The following is a 19,415-nucleotide window of genomic DNA, read 5'->3' as shown; positions in this document are numbered from 1 at the left end:
CATTAGTCATAGTACACAGTGCGTCTTTTAAGTACATGTGCTTTCTTTTGCTCTTTTTGACAGGAGCCTTTGTTTGCAGCTCTTTCTCTCCCATCTGTTTCCTGTTCTAAATTATGACCCACCAACAACAAGCGTCACCTCACTTAAGGTTCCCCTCTTACCACAAATCCCTCAAATACGATGAGAAACAAAGGAAATATCCTCTTAAAATGTCTGAGTATAAGTTGTCATTGAGTCATCGTCAGAGAGTTTAAATGAAAACATGTTTCATTCAAAAAGTCGACATTTGTAAACTGTAAGGTTTCTATTGTGTCGAGGTGAACTTTGGTCCACACAGACAAGGAAGAGAGTTTGCAGAGATGTACCACCAGTGCCATCTAGTGTTTAAAAGTAGAACTGCAGCTTTAATTTTGACCGGGCTATATTTAAGAATCTCATTCGTCTGTGTTTCAGGATTATCCTCTGAATCGTTCCTCTGCATGGTTTTGTCAGTGTGACATCATGGTAATATGTATTATGGGGATATACAATGTGTTTCAACTCATAAAGCACGGGTTTTTCCACATTTCAATCCTTGCATTGGCAAAGGCCGAGACAGGTATCGAAGACATTTTAGATTTTTTTATTGCAGCCTCATTGTTGACCAAATGAAACATTAATTAATGTTTTTGTCATCGCAGCCGTAAAAAAAATGAATGTAGGATCTTTGAAAGAGGTTAGTTGAGACCCTCTTCTGTAAGTGCTCATTCTTATTCTCTGATAAGAATTTTAATCCCACCTCTCCACACACTCAGCTCCAGTCTCAAATAAAGATAGACTTCTGCTCGTCCAAGGATTACCACGACGAGGGCTGGAGTACAGCGTCGATGTTCAGTCTGGGCCATGAAGTCCACTTGGTGGTCGGGGGTCTTTTACCGCCTGTAATTATGATACATTGGGTAAAAGTGAGTTACTGTTATTACGGCGCTTGGAAAATAAAATCACACATTTTCTATATCGCTTCTTCATTAGCTAGTCATGGTTAGAAGTTGAATATGCTAATGTTTTGGTGACAGTAGCTCGGTCTGTAGGGACTTTGGTTGGGAAGCGGAGGGTCACTGGTTCCAAAACCGGTGTGGACCTAGGCTGGAAAATTGGTCTGATAGCTGGAGGTGCCGTTTCAGTTCCTGACTCTTGCCGAGGTGCACTTGAGCAAGACACTGAAACCCCAACTGCTCAGGCACTCTTCCATGTGCAGACCCTCACGCTAACATCTCTTCATTAGTGCATGTTGTGTGTGTATTTCATCCTATGTGTGTGTAGCATGTCTCAATAATGGAGTGAAAAACTCATTTCTCCCCCTGGGATTAATAAAGGATATCCTCTTCTTCTTACAGTGTTTGTCTCTGATAAACACATTATATACTGTATACATATTCCTCAAATCAACACATGTAAGCCAAGTTAATGTGTATGCCAACTGAAAGTAAAACCAAGTTTTGATAAAGGAAGAATGTAAACTGTGTAACAGTTTACACATAAATACATCAGAAATCAAGTATCTCCTCTGTGAATGTCTCTGTGAGTCATGACTGTCTACAATGAGTGGGAAGCCCCAGCTGTACTGTTCTTGGAGCCGTGTTTACATGAACTAGAGAGAAGAAGAATAACATACTCACTGCTTATTTGGATGTCAGGCTAGTGTGTTTAGATCACGGTCATTCTGTGTCAGTTTAGGTTCAATGTGAAGCTATGAGTTAACCGAGTGTGCTAACATTAGCCTGCTAACAACCATGCAGGCCACAGGTTATTGCAGCTCCAGAAAATGACAATCTGTCCGCCACTTGCTCTAAATGGTGCTTAATTATGTTGCGTTCTAATTGATAACTCCTTCGTGTGAATGCAAGTGGAGGTGTGCCGCTGGAGGAGAGCGGAGGCCTCAGAATAGTGGATGTGTGGCCAAACAGCAGTTTGTTTTCATGCTGGCTGGTTTGTTTCACCCTAAAAGCAAAGGAGGCCGAGCATTTGCTGTTCAGGCTCCACGGCTATGGAACGACCTTCCTGAGGATCTCAGACTTGCAACATCAGTATCTTCTTTTAAATCCCCTTGAAAGACTTTTTTTTTTTTTATCAAAAGGCTTTCTTGTTATTTTTATGGTGATATTTAATTTTATTTGTTTATTGACTCCTTTCGTCAGCACTTGCTTTAGTTTATATTTTACTCTCTATAGCCGTTTGCACACATGCACCCCTGAAAAGACAATTTCAGGAGGAGTGCTCCAGAGATTCTGCTGATCTGGCTGTTCTCATATGCTCCTCACAGTGGGAGACTATCCCTGTCAGAAGGGAGGGGGGGGGGGTCTCCTGAGGTAAGACATGACAGGAGAAAAACTAAATAGTAGTAGAGGACGGAGCAACATGTACTATGCTATAATAAGAATATTTGCCCCTCTCCCATTGGCTTGAGCTGAAATCTCCTGATAATATCCTGCTGCGTTCTCACATCAGTTCACTCAGACTTGCTGCGGAAAAAATACTAGTGGTCTGGCAGGAGAAACTCTGGGTGAAGTACGACTGAAAAATTTGGTTGTTTGTGTTCACATATTCAGCTCCTCCGGGAAATATCCTGAGTTTTTTAGGAGTTTTCTGCAAGTGTGAAAGCCTTATGTCTTCTTGTTTATTGCTACATTGTTGTTTTTCTTTTGAGGTTTTATTTAGACTTTATTTTTGTGTATTGTTGGGATTTGTACGTTATTTAAAGCACTTTGTAGTGTTGGTGTTTGATACGTGCTTTGTAAACAAACGTTATGATTTCTAATGGGTAAAAGAGAGAATAACTAATAGAAACACAATGTGAAACAGTTGCATAAAGTTAAAAGGCCTGTTGGAAAAGATTGTGTGATGATTGTTAATATTTCAATACAAGGAGTTAGGAAGATGGTGGTGGTGGAAAATAAAAAATTCTTGTAATAAGTTCTGACTATAGCGATGTGATTGTTGCAAATCCTTTCATTGGGATAACGATGTAACTGCACCTACTTATGAGGCCCTAACTTATGTTTTAATTTTGTTCTTTTTAAGGAGGATAATTATGATTCCAAAGTGGTGGAGAATCTCAAGTGCCTTGTGTCCCACCTGCGTCAGCTCCTGGACCTGCACAAGAAATACGACAGCAGACTTTCACTTTCAGTCTTTAAGAAGGTGCAGTGTCTTTTATGAAAAACACATTTTATGATATACAAGTGTAGAATTAGGGCCACGTTAAAAAAAAAAAAAAGAAAATCTAAAATTTAGAGATTAAACTCATAAATTTACGAGAATAAAGTCGTAAATTTACAAGATTAAACTCGGCCCTAATCCTCTGTCGTACAAGTGTATATATAATCCACAGCAAGAAAACAAGGGCTAAAATATTGATAAAATAAAACCAAACGTATTTGGTACCACTTACAAGTTTTATTTATTTTAAGACAGAGATAATGCTTTGTGGTAGTGTATCCATGAATGAAACTGTATTGGAATATATCTTTACTGCCTCGTCTGTCTTATACTTTTATCACTGATGTTTTTCCGACTGCATTTTAAGCTGTAATCATTCTAATTGAACTGACTTTGACAGGGAAGTGTACGGAGTGTGGAGTTCTTCATGTTGGACAAAGAGCCGGTGAGAGACAGGGGGCCTTGGGAGAAATCTTGCACGAGAATCGAGATGGGTGTGTAGGAATCATTGTGAATAGGTAGTCAGTTTTTGGAATAATTGTCATTTTAATAGTTGCTATTCTGCCTAGGATGGATAGTTGGAGGTTCATCCAGCGGTGGAGATGACACATGGAGATCGTCATTTACCGGACTGAAAATAAGACTGATCAACTGCCTGAGGGACACCTTGATCCCTAAATAATATATGTGTCTTGTGCATAAAGGGATTGTGTGGGCGGTGAGGACGAGGAGCCCGGGGACGGCTCAAGCTGGAGTGGACTGGTGGTGTCTGTGCTCTCACTGTTTGCCTATGGACACAGACATGGAGTCCGTTTTCTGCCCTAATGTTTCTGGTAGGAAGGCAGCCTCAGAGGGCAGAACAAACATCTGGCTGTGGGAGTGTCACCCACCTGGGGGAGGAGTTACTGCCCTGTGTGATGTCATGAAGGGAAAATCTCCAAACGGCCTGTTTGAGCACACATTTTCTGAAAAGTGGAGAAGGCATAAGATTCTCCGTCTTTGGATGGACTTTTCTCATACTTGGGGGATCTGTAGACAGGCTAGTGACACATATTAGTGTTAGAAAACCATTATAAAGTTTATTTTGCATCATATGTGACATTTCTTCTTTGAATATGCCCTTCAGGTGGGGAATACACTAAATATCCTTTTTACCTTCTTTTAATATTTGTGTGACAGATGCAGCCTTCAGGATGATGCATGCTGTAACAATCTCCCCACATGAAGTCACAACGTGAAAGACTGAGACCAAACATCCAGGATTTTCTCCAGACCAGATCAGATGTACTGGTGAGCAGAGGACGGACTGGAAAGCAGGGGCCTCCTTGATTCATTTGAAATAGTAAGTGATCCTCTCAGTGGTGCTACATACATTCAATCAGACATGCTGATGACTCTTGCACTACTGATTGAACCAGGTTGTGAATCTGCTGTGTGCTTAACATGAGCTGCCTTGTTAAAGTCAGACTTCAAAACCAAGTTGTTTTATGTAGCCGCCTTGTGTATGAGTTAGTATTACATGACAACATAAACAGAGGTCTCCTGCAAGTGTTTTAGTGAAAATAAATTCTAGTCACTGGGTTGGGATTTCATGCTTACCCAGCTTCACACTCAATGCAGATAAGAGTATTGTGAAGCAGCTTCCTCTCTGCACTCTCACACTCAATTGCACACATGCTTTTTCTCTGGACCATGTCTCAGGTGAGGAATCTACTTAAGATGAGAGACTTTTTTGCTGTTGTATATTTATTTTCTGGCCTCAACTTCACCTCAACTTGCGTGTCAGAAAAGTTCCTATTCTTTTCCCATCTCTGTGCCATTATTTAGCATAAAGAATCAGCTGACTAATTTACACACTTCAGTATCCATGAGGTGCATTGCATTGATGGTTAAATGACGCATGATCAATGTGCCCACATTTCCAGTTGCGTCGTGATTTCTTAAGGCAACATGTTTATCTCTTTAGGTGAGGTTTTGAGATAAGCCCTCTGGGTTTCTACCTCACCAACACGTGTTTTTTTTTCATTTTTATTTGCTTTTTTCTGTCTGACTTTACATTCAACAATGTGCAAAAAATAAACTAAACTTAGCATTTCGTGTAGGTGTGCATGCACATGGTTTTCTAAATCTGAATTATTTTGGATGCACACACACTCACTATGTTTCTACATACTGTTTTTTAAATTACCACTCAGCCAGATGTTGAACTTCCCCCACTGGTGTTAACGGAAAACTAGTGATGGGAAAAGCAGTTCTTTTCAGTGTACTGAATCATTAGAATCAGTTCAGTAAAAACATTTGTACAAAAGATTCGTTCACCGAATCGTTCAGTGCTTAACCAGAGCTCTGACCGCGAATCAGAACTCAATGAGTTGAGCTGTCCCTCAACACTCGTAATATAGTTACTTCTAATCAAGAATAATGTCTGATAAAAAGTTGAAAATGGCACTGGCGTTGCCAGCCCTTGGTCTTTTATTAGTGGACCAAAAATAGAAGAAGTGCTTCCGTATTTCTTCTCGTGCACTGGCTCTCCTGTTTCGCTTAGCTGAACAGCCAATCAGAGAGATTCCTACCCCCAACTGCGCTGGCGACAGCTCACGGCGAGTCAACATTTGGAATCAGCCAAAAAAAAGACCAACTGAGGCCAACGGGTAGCGACGGAGCTGGACACACCACAAAAACTATGGGCCACGACTGCTCACCGACGGCCGACGGTCTCCTTGGTGTATCCTGGCCTTTAAGAGAATAGTTAAGAAGTCTCCTGGCCTGACCAGGAACTTTGGATGCCACATTACCGTTAGCACTTATAAGGTCATTGGGGTGTTTTAATCAGAGGTGGCACTAGAACGCTGATCCTTGTTTGAGTATACATTCAGACACCACAGAGGTCTGCTTGGAAATGCTGAATGAACTCAGGAATCTTGAATTGAGTCACTTTTCTTGACGATCTTGTGCGTGAGATTGTACATCTCCATGAACACATCATCATGAATTCTTTAGACATCTGACTTTGTGTTTCCAGAAACCACTTCAGAAACACATGTTTTTAAGTCTGCTATAAAAGAGTTGACTCAGTCCCTTGTGATAACAACTCTCCCCCTCTCTGCATATACTGCTGGTCTGAATTATATATCACAGGTTTCATGTTTCAATCTTCCTCTTTGTTGCAGAGATATAAAAAAAATACCAGACAATTGGACAGCACCTGTGTTTTTGAATTGTAATCTGTTATCACAACTTGCACTTAATCTGTAAACTGATTATCACATTTTAATTGTTGTTGCTCTGAACTTATTGTTTTTAAACTGTTTCTTAATCATGTAATTTTTATTCTGACGTGTGCTGCTGCCCTCATGGCCAGGTCACCCTTGTGAAACAGATCTTGATCTCAATGAGTCAATTACCTGGTTTTTTATTTTTAACCTGGGTATTTCACGCTCACTCCAATTTTTTAACAAATTTTGGGTTGAGCTGAGCCGCAGGTCGGACTTGAGCCCAGGCCAACCGCTTGGAGGACTACATCCTCTACACACGGCACGCGACCTAACTGCGAGGCCATCTGAAACCCTCCCTTTTCATTTTCTACAATTCTACAATTCACTAAGCAGACGCTTTTATCCAAAGCGATGCACATCAGAGAGTGAGTACAACACAAGCAGGGATCTAGAGTTGAGGAAGTGCAAGTCTGATCGGACACACAGGTGCTGACAGGAAGTGAACAGAGGCAAAGAAAAACATCGGCAGCTGTTCTTGAGAGTTGTAATCAGCATCAAAACCATCCTACATATCGTCAACTTCATTATCATCATTATGTGCAAAGGCGTTCATAAAGAGCTGGGTCTTTCGCTTTTCCTTAAAGGTGCAAAGGTACTCTGCAGATCGAATGTAGTTTTGTAGGTCTTTCACCACCGGGGGGCGACAGAGGAGAAGACAGCTGTGATGTTACGCTATTGCGTAGCTGACGTGGCTATCACAATCCAGCTTACACGCCGCCTACCAAACAAGGGTACGGTTTGCTGTGGAGACGCAAACAGGATAAGGGTTTACCGAACAAAACCGTACCAAACTGTACTGAACCATACCGGACCACTTGGTGGAAACAGGGCTTTAGAGACTTAGGGCCCTGTTGCGAAATTTGGATCAGACGTGGCAGATCGTAGAGGGCAGGAGGAAGTGTAGACCTGGATGATAGAGTTACAGTGTTAAAGTTTGAAGGGTTAACGTATCGTCTGTGTCTGAAACTGAACACTCAGGGTTTCCCGAAACTCAGAGTTAACTAACTTTTTGCTTTTTGCAACACCCCACAGGACCTTCTTTCTGGACTTAAAGCTTTGCAGTAAAAAAAAAAAAAAACATGCCTTTGTTCCTTTTACTATACAGTATGTGCTGAGACACCAATAGTCTTGTCTGTATAGCAACAGAAGTCTCAGCATCCACATGTGTCTAAATATAAAACATTCTTTTGTGACAAATCAAAGCTGATTTCCCAAAGCCTGCAGGAATAACATAAAGTAAGAATATGTGTTTTATTTATTATTGAGAACACAGAAATGCAAGTATGAAGACTGAATAGAAAAATCCTTGAGGGAGACTCCGTTGTGGGCCCTGCAGGGGGAATGCAAAGTTTCAGAGGAGACAACAACAGTGTCTGCATGCTCGCTGCTACTTCTTTGCTCTTGCGTCTTTCACTTGTTTCCTCTCTTAGCGCTTACATTTCCATCCATCGTTCTCACAGGAATAGGTTAAGGTGAGCTCTCTTCTGACTTCAGATGTCTGGATATATAGATATATATATATATAAGCTCAGCTGCTGGGGTGACAGCGTGCTAGAGACGGCACTGACGGAAGCAGGAGAAGATGCGGGGTAAGAGGAAAAGGAGGACGTTTGAGAAGTTTAGGAGGGATGACTTGAGGTCAAATGAGTCACTCAGAAGGTAGAAATGTAATCATTTCTTTAATCTGCTTCACACTCTGAGACTTGTCATGGTTCAGATTCAGATGGGTGTGCAGTGGAGGAGTTTTCAATAAATATGCAGGCACAACAGAGATATTTTTTGAATGCATTTTTTCCCCGACACTGTGTTTACAGGAGATCAGTCAAAATCCAAAGTGAAAGTTTTGAAAATAAAGAGCTACAGATGTACAGTATATGGACATGCATGCAGGAGAGAGGTTTATATTATGTTTCAAATGTTTCAGCATTTGTAGCCGGGAGAGGAGGGAAGTTATCTCTTTAGTCTGCTCCCTGTTGGTTTGAATTTGCCCGCAAGCCTATTTGATTCACCTGCAGGTGATAAATATCTTGGAACTTGGTTTTATGCATCACCTGCAGGAAGCAGGCTGTAGACTGGACTCCTCTTACCTGTTTTCCCAGAAAGGATTCTACAAAAAAACAGGTACAGTGCTTCCTCCTGATATGACACTGTATTATAGAAAAAATGTTTGAATTCCAGCAGAAACACATTTTAGTAAGAGCTGGTAGAGCAGAGTTTGTCTGGCTGTATAGTATGAAACTGAAATTGAAAAGCAACACAGGCACATTCAGTGAGCCATCAGCAGGAAGTGAAAAACTGTTAAAGGTAGAATATGTGTAATATCTACAGGATTAATGATAAAATGACCTCACTATATGATCAGACATTAAGGAAACATGCTATGTTGAAGTGCTGGTTTCTCTGACAACAATGCAGCAGCCAGTAGTTCTCCTTCTAAGTTTATATTCTGGTCCTGAATGCTCTGTTTTTATTTTGATCAGAGAAGGTAGGCGGTTTTAAGGCCCACGCACATGGCCGTTTTTGGTTAGCCAGGCAAACAGCAAACCAACAGGTGTTGCAGCGATGGAAGAGAGCAAGAGAACTGGTTCAGAGAGAACTGATTCTACCAGACATAAAAAGCCTCTGCATGTTTCTAATAAGCTCCACGAGCAGAAACGTGCTCAAACTAGGATCAATGTTGGAGATGCTTTTGAAAAATCGAGAGAAGTTTTAATGCAGAAAGGTTTACAGACCGATGCAGAGCTGGTTAAACACTAAAGCTTCAGCCAGCCCTTCAACATAGCATGTTTCCTTAATGTCTGATAATAAAATCATTTTACGATTTATTTCAGTAGATATCTTACACATCCTTTAAAACATGAAAACAAACCAGGACTGATTCTGCTGGAGAGTGCTTTTTCAGGTGTTTCCTGTTTCCATTAATTGAACAGGTGCTGTTGGTTGTTGTTTATGTTCTTCAACAATAAAACTAGAGAGAACAGGTACAAAGGGAGTAGTAAACGGTATATTTTGTACCAAGAGAGCTTCATACTGCTGGGGAGTTTTTTTCTTCTTCTTTGATACACTTTATAATTTATGTAACTACACCTCCTGTCTCATGTTGCATTCTTGTTCCACTGCCTGTTTCTTCCAACAGTTAAATGGCATTGTGACAGAAAGTGCACCCTGCTGTACTGCTCATGACCAGCAGATGGCACTGTAACACCATTTATCACCTCAGTCCCGCTTTCTCTCTCATCTCCCTCTCCCATAAACTCTATCATTTAAGAGAGACATTCTGTTTGTATTCTTTTGGCAAACCCTCAAAGTGGTGCAGTTAACAAAACATCAACTTAGCGTGTGTTTACGGGTTAGAAACTTAAAAAAACGGCAGATTCCTGACCCATGATTTCTTCTTAGTCTTGGCAAGTGACATCACTAATTCATTATATACTTTCCAATGTATTAACAATATTTCCTCACTTTCCTTTCCTCTATTCCCCGTTCTGGCTCAACAGTTAATTAGATACTAGAACATAGAAACTTTTAAGGAGGTCAAAAAAATGGATTTATTTAATCAGAGAAGTTCAAAAGTTCAGCACAAATGTAGACTGGTGCATAAAACATGTGAATCCCAGATTCCACTTCCCGTGCTGAATGGGAGATCATTCATTCCTAATGATAAGATGATGCTGCTCATTTCTGCTACCGTTGCCCTGCAGTGAAGGAGTCGCACTGGAATATTCCCGCACAGAGTTAAAGATGTGTCAATGTCAGCTGTTAACCCCTCACAATGACTGCAGCTGCACACTGGGATGTGTTGCAATGAGCCAGCAAGATATGGCTTTGCATACACAAACTTAACTCACAACACACAAGCACAATTGCACAAATTGGAAAGTAACCAGGTTTTGTGAGTCATCAGCAAAGCGCCTTAGAGAAACCTTACTGAGGGAGAGAGAGAGAGAGAGAGAGAGAGGGAGACAGATGGGTGAGGAGGAGAAAGGGGGAGAAAGAGGGGGGCGAAAAAGGGGAGAGACACGGAGCGAAGGGAGAAAACAGACGGAGAGGTAGAAAGTGTCACGGAGGGGCGAGTTAAAGGACATTAATGATGCGTCGGTGTGAAGTGGCTGTGAATCTCTACACTCTCCCTCTCTCTCTCTCTCTACTCGTTACCATGGTTGCTGCTGCTGACTTCCTGATGGCAGGTCGAAGATAATGAAGTCAGGTGTGAGTGTGTGTGTGTGGATGTGTGTGTTGTAAGGAGGGACTTCACTCTGTTGGCATGTGTGTGTATTTCTTATATGTACATCCTGCAGTGAAGTAGAGTGACTCTTGTGCACGAGCGTGTGGATTTGTGTTGTGTATGACTCTGTGTCCTCCTCTGTTCTTCTTCCACTTTATTTTCCCCTGGCACACACAAACACACACACTAACACACACAGATACAAACACACACACAAACGCTTGCAATACCTGTGTTAAAGGCTATATGCAAATGTATATAAAAAAAACCATGACTGAGAAAAGTTGACAAAGATTACCAAACACGCGGAGACTCACAAAGAGAAAATTCACTTTTGCACTCAACGCATGGACACTTGCAGACGTAAGTACTAATAAGTAGAGCACTGAATTGATGGCCGTATGAATAAATGTCAGTTACCTTGGCAACCGCAGCCTGTGAAATAAGACACGAAGAAAGCATGGGATGAGAGGAAAGAGAGGAAAAGGGAGAGATGAGGAAGAAATGATTTTTTTTTAATACACAAGGAATTGCATACAAGAGAAAAAAGATGAGAAGTATGTTGTTTTATTGTAGTCTGGGTGATTCAGCTCTTTAAAAAGCGACGCATAGATCAGTGATACTTGTGTCAACAACTTGTGTATAAGTTTCACCCCCCTTGACTTTCTGCAGTTGGCGCTTTTCTCTTTCATCGTTCAAACTGAATCTTACAAGAGATGAATTAGAGAATGTCAAACATACAGGGCTTTCACAAAAAAACTACTAAAAAACTCCTGGTATTTGCTGGAGGATCTGTATGTGTGAACACAAACAGACAAATGTTTCACTCAGACTTCACCTGGAGTTTCACCCGTCAGACCCCTTGTGTTTTTCCACAGCAAGTCCGAGTGAGCTGACGTGAGAACGCAGCAGGATACTATCAGGAGAATTCAACTTGAGCCAGTGGGAGGGGGGGAGTGATGTTTATACCAGCTGCATTATGTTTTCTCTTCATCAATATGTTGTTCTCCGCTCTTTTGTTAATAGTGTTATTCTGTTGAACTACACATTGCATTGATATGAAGGCAAATATTCTCATTATAGCGTCGTATATAGAGGACTCATGCTTTGTCTGCTACTTATGCATCGTTTTCTTTTTTTATGTCACTTCTTACCTCAGGCCCCCTCCCCCCTGTCTGCCAGGGATAGACTCCCGCTGTGAGGAACATAATGTGAACAGCCAGGTCAGGAGAATATCCGGAGCACTTCTCCTGAAAGGATCTAGATATTTTAAAGAGTGTAAATGTGAAAAACGACTACAGAGAGAATGAAAGGAGTTCCTCCAACAATGAATGTGAATGCCTGCTCAGATTCAGCAGGTACTCTGAGGAAGTACATTTACATTATATATTAAAATAAATTAATTATATATTTATATATTGGGATTTGATGTATGGGTGCTCCTCTTATTAACATGTGTCGTGTTTATAGCCAAAGGTTTTTGCTACTTCCTTGATCAGAGGTTTGTGAGTGAAGAAGTGGAGTCAGAAGTAGAGGTTTCACTAGTCTGTGAGTCTAAGAACTAAACAAGATAAATAAATGTGGTTGCTTTGAAGTGTTAAATGTTCAGCCAAGGTACACCAAAGATTTGTATTTTTCTATTTTGAATATATTAAAGGAATCTTTTTCTTTGAGGTGGGAAGGAAGAACCATTAGAGAAGCAAAGAATATTGATATATCTAACACAGTGGTTCTGGGATGAATATCTGCCGTGAGTCCAACTCAGTTTTTGAATAAATTGGACTTTCTTCAAATTGGAGATTTTATCAAATGACCAATTTGAAGCAGAAAGTCAAGTGATAGCTGGTTGATTCATTCACCAGCATCTCAGTGTTTTCACTGTTCATGTTGTCATGTGTCTCTCTAACTATGACTGTCCCCACTGCACTGCAATGATGAAAGGATCATTTAATCAGGTACACTTCAGCACTTTGAAGCATCTCATGCTCAGGGCGCTCCTCTCTACTTGATGCATCATCATGCATCACCATCACTCTTAAGTAGTTAGCATTTAAATCAATCAAATGGACGTCCAGAATTTTTGTCAATTAAAAAACTTTTTTTGCTGGTTTACTGAAAAAATACAGACATGCAGGTGCTCACCTTCTATCCTGAGCCATTGTTACACATGCACTTCTGAACGTTTTCTAGAGAATGTCTGAAATCCTCCTGATCTGGTGGTGTGTGACATGATGTAAAAAGAATGATAAGGAGTCCTCGATACGACGCTATAATGAGAATATTTTATATCAGTGCTATGTGTAATTTAACAGAATACATTTCAACAAAAGAGTGGAGAAGAACATAACAGAAAGAGAGAACAGAAAACATAATGCAGCAGTTTATTTGCTCTTTTCAAGATTCTGCCCCCCCCCTGGAACTCCCTCCTGCCACACATCTGTAATATTGACTCTCTCACCATCTTTAATTCTCATCTCAAAACACATCTTTTTAAACTGGCATACTCAGTCTGATCATTCTCCATCCGGTCTCATGAATCCTCTACATCCTGTAAATGTTTCTCTTTAATGTTTATTTTATCGATGTATTGTTACTTTGTCGATTTTAACTCTGCTATGTAAGGTGACCTTGAGTGTTTTGAAAGGCCCCCTTAAATAAAATGTATTATTAATGAATGGGGATGAATTTTCCCATGGTGAGGTGGGGTGCACCAAGTGATGGTGACGGCGCGTGTGTCTGCAATTTATTTTGGCATATCGGTTGCACCCCTGTACAAATCGAGCCAACTTTTTGGATGAAAAAACAGATATTTAAAGTGTGTCTTACACATCTCTTGACTTCAAATAACTTGTCTTACCAAAAAATAAAAATAAAAAGCACTAAATACCAAGTTCACATCACATAAATTATGAAGTGCTACAGCATATTCAAAACATTTCAGGTACTAAATTTCAGTCGGAAGTGTGTGTGTGTGTGTGTGTGTGTGTGTGTGTGTGTGTGTGTGTGTGTGTGTGTGTGTGTGTGTGTGTGTGTGTGTGTGTGTGTGTGTGTGTGTGTGTGTGTGTGTGTGTGTGTGTGTGTGTGTGTGTGTGTGTGTGTGTGTGTGTGTGTGTGTGTGTGGGTGGTTCTCCATTGTGCTTGTATGGCTGTGTGTGTCTGCAGCTGCATCGTGTCATTATGACCTAGACTGTTGTTTACCACCTGTCCATCCATCATCTCCACTCTCTCTCTCTCTCTCTCTCTCTCTCTCCCTCTGTGTCCTTACAGCATGTGACAGCCCCACTGCCTTCCTCCTCCGTCCCCTCCTCTTTTGTGCTCCTCTCCTTTTTTCTCAGCTCTCATTTCCTCTATCCCAGCTCCACCTGCAGTCTCCCATTTAGAGCCCTTAAATTAATTGCTTTATATTTGCCCCTGTTGTGAATGGTTGCCTGTCTCTTGATGTTAGCCCTGTGAATGACTGACGACCCGTCAATGGGTGTTTTCCCATTTCTCACCCAGTGACAGCTGGGGCCAGCCCTGCCGCCACCCTTCAGAGGATACCTGCAATAGATGCTGGAAGGACTTTTTCATTATTTCATAAAATCATTTGAGGGAAATATTATTGTCACATCAGACCACTTTCCACATTTCAAATATGAGGACTTTCTTATCCTGATACCCTGTAACATTATTTCAATACACCACAGACATGACATCAATTGTTGATAAACTCTTTGTGGTTTGACTCATTAATAACGATTAGTCCCATTCTGCACAGACACTGCAGTGTCTCTCTAGGCCTGCACCGACATCAGGAAACCCTGTGTTCAAATATAGTTTTGGACAGGACGGCTGCCATCAATTACACTAATGCCACTGAGCTGAAGAGGCTCCTTTTCCATTCAGTGCTCCGAGTGTTCAGCCAACAGCATCTGGCACATTACACACCCAGCTGTGTGTGTGTGTGTGTGTGTGTGTGTGTGTGTGTGTGTGTGTGCGTGTGTGTGTGTGTGTGTGTGTGTGTGTGTGTGTGTGTGTGTGTGTGTGTTTTCAGAAGTCTGTACGCTCAAGGCAGTAAACCCAGTGGCCTCGTTAACTCGCATACCGTCTTACTGGCACAGGTTGTAATGGCTGAGGTGTGTGTGTGTGAATACAGATCATGACCTGTTTTTGTTGGGTCATAAAGTGTTTGTTATGACTTTTACACTCAAATGATTTTTATTTCATCGTCCTGTCCTGCACCATGAAGCAGACTCATAACACCAGAATGTGTTTTTTTTTTTTTTTTTTACACTGGCCTGTGTTCAGCTCCTCTAAATACTCACAATAGTCGAATAGTGGAAATGCTTGTGTCAGCTTTGTGAAGAAAAACTTTTCGATGTTTCAATTGTGTCATTCAAAAAGTGAATACCACTTCAACAATGCTGGATTGAAGAAATTGAATATCACATAAATAAAGTGAACGTCTACAGCAGGGATCATCGACTACATTTGTACAAGGGCCAGCTTTTTTCTTGACAGACACTGTGGGGGCCGGACTTTAAAATATGCTAGCACATAAGCCTGACATCTGTCAAGCCTGATGTGCAGAGGTTTGTGCTGGAGGGGAAATGTAATTTTCTCCATTAACCTAAGGCGAGTATTTCAGTCTTATGATTTTATTTTGATGTTATTGTAGACTAATCACAGGACTTGCGGTCTGCAAAGGTTCACTCTAGGCTTGGTATGCACCTCCTCAGAAAATGGCTTCTGCGTAGGTACGGCGTAGGTGGCTGCAGTCGTGGCGTTGCAGTGCTTGAAAGCGTTGTACTTACAGGAGCCAAAGAAAATACTGGAGCACACAAGTAGGCTACCTGATTGAACATGGCTATGTGTGTGAGTTGTCCGCCTGCTTACTTACAATTATACGACATCTTTGGGTGTTTGCATGAGGAGTTGAAGAAGGAGGACGAACTCTTCCTGCAGCTGTCTTCCATTGCTACTGCCCAGGCTAAACCTTTAATGCTCCGTGCAAAGAAGAAGCTTTAGGGGGCGGGATCACCCTGATAGTTAATACATTTAAATTATGGCCCATTGATTTGATCATGTGTATTCCATTGCAACAGGAGGTTTCTGGCGCACTGTATCCTTGGCTGAGGATGAGTTTAGACGCAGTTGCAGACGAGAGTTAAGTTGATCAGGATAAACACCACAGCAATGATTAACAACTCCATTGTTGTCGATCAGTGATTGAATGTTCAAAGGTACAATTCCATGAATGTCAGATTTAAACGAGCATAAAAAACACACACTTTAAAACGCTCAAAAACTTTCAAAACAAAGAACAAAGGACGCTGAAAACCAACTGCCCGCTCGCTGCATGAGCGTGCACGCCCTTAAACAGAGCTTTTGCCTTTAAATATCAATGATAACAGTACACATCCACAGCACCAACTAACAGTGGAAGAGAACATACTGGCGAGCAGAAAACTGTATGAAGCAGCTTCACTACACGCAGCACCAGTCGCTTGATACAGACGTCAACAAGCCCTCTCTCTGTCAGGCGTTGGATTTCCTGAATATTACCTGCTGCGTTCATGTATCATCATCATTAACTAGGAGGCTGTTGGAGTCTTTTCAGAAGGGAAGAGTCCATGTTAAGTCACTGTAAAAAAATCCTTCAGATTGAGATAAAGATCTGGGACATTTTCAACTTTCATGTGCACGTCTGGAAACACAATTAGGAGCTTTTTCTCCCTAGGATGTTTTTTTTCCCCTCAGTAACAATTGTGTCAGTTTTCTAACTATTTGTTTCCTCTAGCTCTAAAAAGCCACGGAACAGATACACAGGTGGTTTTTATTAGCATTCAAATGTGATCAGTATGACTGCCTGATATTTATTTAGTTTATGAAAAGATCATTTTTCCACCACAAAAAGTGAAACAAAACATTTTCTAAATGAAGAGCAACTTTTTGAGCAGCACCATTTTTTATCTCCGCTGTCCTAATGTTTTGCTAATGTTCATGGTTATTCATGGTTATTCATTATTCATTATTCATTGCAGTCGTATGTTGGTGTTTTGTCACTCACGGCTCAGTTCTCGTGGGAAATAAAAAGGAATAACCTTTCATTAACGCTGAAATCTAAACTCCATCTTTGGAATCCCACAGAGACTGAAAGGTGAGTCATAGCATCTCGCTGGGGAGTCACTGAGTCACTCGCTCGGTAATGATCCTGCCCTCGACTCTTGTCACACTGTCACACAACCAATTCACCAGGAGGTCCCCAGAACAGTTTAGGGACCCCCCCCCCGCCTTTCCCCCAGCAGACAAGGATGAGGAGTCCTCTGACAGGTTTAGACAGGCAGGTAAACAGCTGGATAATGGCAGTGATAGCTGATTTAGTCTTTGAAATGATGCCATTCAGCAACACACACTTTGCATCCACACGCATTCAGAAACCTCTTAATTTGGATGTTGAGAAAATGTGCATCCTCTCCTGAATTCTTATCTCCTTCACTCTTTCTTCTTTGCCTTTTTTTCCTTCCTCTATCTCCCAGAATGCTTTGCCCTGTAAGCTCTTTCTCTAATAAGCCCTTATCACTAATATGGATATCAGCATATTTGACGGTGAGCTACTTATACAAGATAACTGGCAGATTTGCTTCAAAGACCTCATTCAGGTGGTAATAATCACAGAGGATAAATCTGTCTACATATTCATCTTTCAGCCAGGATTCTGCACCGATTTAGCCCCACGTTTTATAACCTTGTTAGAAATCTATTAAAAAAAAAAAAGGATCAGTCTTGATCTAACCTTTATTAAAATATCGCTCTGACTAAGAGTACTGTTACTTTGACTTTTATTATCCTGCACCTTGCCTTAAAAAAGAACACTTTGTGCTCATAGTTATGTGATCTCCCTGCTGTATGACACTAATTACATGGAGTCCAAGAGATTTATTTCAAACAACATGTCATGCGTAAAATACATCAAAAGACAGGGGTGGTATCTTTTTCTGAACAAAAGGGACTAAAGGAAAAGGTTATGTTGAATTAGAGATTTCAAATAAAGCAAGGCAGAGAATTGGACTGGATGAAAGCAGCTCTTCCTGCCTCTAGAAATCAACCCCATCCTGAGAACTCCACTCCAAATCAACAGATATTAACGGTCCTGCTGCTCATCTCACTTTAATGTAGAACAAGTGTCTATCATATTATGTACTGTTATAACCAATGGAACTGTAATGCAGTACACACTGTGGGTAAATTTGATCATTTTTTAATTATTTCTTTCTTAGAATTAATCATGTGACAACATATGATTTCTTTTTTGTATTCCTCTACCAAATATTGTTTTTAAAGGTCACATATTACGCAAAATGCACTTGACTGGAACAATTGAAAACCAGACTCAGTTGCAGAAGAAAGTCCAGGACACAAAAAGCAGGTTGTCAGAAAAAGCTATTTTCTTGAATATTTGTAGGACATACATAAGAAGGCAGTCAGTGAGGGCAGTAAAATCCAACATGGCTAAATCCACAAAATCCAAAAGTCAAAGGTCAAAACCAGGCAAGCAAACACAAGGTAAATAAGGCTGCAAAGAATGAAACATCCTCTCCGTCTTTTCCCTGCTTCACTTCTCAGAAAATGTGTGCTCAAACAGGCTGTTTGGAGATTTTTACTTCATGACATCACAAAGGGCAGTAACCCCTCCCCCAGGTGGGTGACACTCCCACAGCTAGGTGTTTGTTCTGCCCTCTGAGTCTGCCTTCTCACCTTAAATAATAGGGCATGGAGCAAGAAAGCCCGAGCCACCCAAGCTCTCCCAGAGAGGGGCGTAGTCAGACACAGCTCATTTGCATTTAAAGCTACAGACACAGAAACAGCCTGTTCTGAGCAGGGCTGAAATAGAGGGGTTTATAGATCAAATACAGGATCAGAGTGGATAATTGTGTTGTTATCAGTGATTAGACTTGATTAGAAGAGAGAACTCCCATGATTCCCCCCAGCCTCAACATCATCTATTGTTTTTGCAGTATTGATTGAGAGCTCCCTGGTAGTGGAATTGACATACTGTGCCTTTAAATCTTCATATCCCCAGTCTTTTATATTATTTCTATTGTTTGTGTGATGGTTTTGTGTGGTACAGCTTACTGTAAAAGGAGCTGCCCCTCGAGGAAAATAAAGAAATCCAAGATCACTCTTGATGGCATGTAATTGCCCTTTACCTCAGTGTCTATAGGTCAACATAGGTCATCTATAGGTGAAAACATTACTGGTGCATAATCGTGACTATTGCAATGTTAGATTTAGACTTCTTTGTGTGCTAATGCAGGTGGCAAATAAGTAGCCTAGAAAGGAGCAGATGACAAACAATGTAATATTTTTCAGGCTTTTGGAAATACAAAGTAAAGCTGCTGAAATCAGCACAAACACGCAGTCTGATAATGCAAGAGCTGCTTTATTAATGTTATAGCAGCAGCCAGACTTATGTCCATGGTTTAAACTCTTTGCAAAGTAATGAGCTCTGGGACGAACCGACCATCACAGCTGTCTAAATATAAACACAATCATGAGGATTCTCCAGACGCTGCCTGTGTGTCCTCTTCCAGCACTGAGCCCTCCTTCAGTTTCTGTGCTGGATAAACATGAGTGACAGGATTACCATGAATAACAAGCAAGTGGACCTGAAGTTGAAGGCCACTCTGCAAGAGTTTGTATAATGGGAAGACACTAGATAAACTTTAAAGCAGGTT

General features: G+C 41.0%; 1 long non-coding RNA gene across 1 annotated transcript in view; it reads left to right on the top strand.

Moving 5' to 3' along the window:
• Positions 1-3,385: 3,385 nt before the first annotated feature.
• The window catches only part of LOC114920325 (uncharacterized), a 99,892-nt gene continuing 83,862 nt past the window's right edge, over positions 3,386-19,415 (top strand). Inside the window, exons 1-2 of the long non-coding RNA XR_003808651.2 lie at positions 3,386-3,692; positions 3,768-4,540. This is a non-coding gene — a long non-coding RNA (uncharacterized lncRNA). The remainder of the gene's footprint in view (positions 3,693-3,767; positions 4,541-19,415) is intronic.

Source organism: Labrus bergylta, chromosome 9, assembly GCF_963930695.1.
Source record: "Labrus bergylta chromosome 9, fLabBer1.1, whole genome shotgun sequence".
NCBI lineage: Eukaryota > Metazoa > Chordata > Actinopteri > Labriformes > Labridae > Labrus > Labrus bergylta.
The sequence above is the reverse complement of the archived record's forward strand: the minus strand, read 5'-3'. Positions and strand labels throughout refer to the sequence as shown.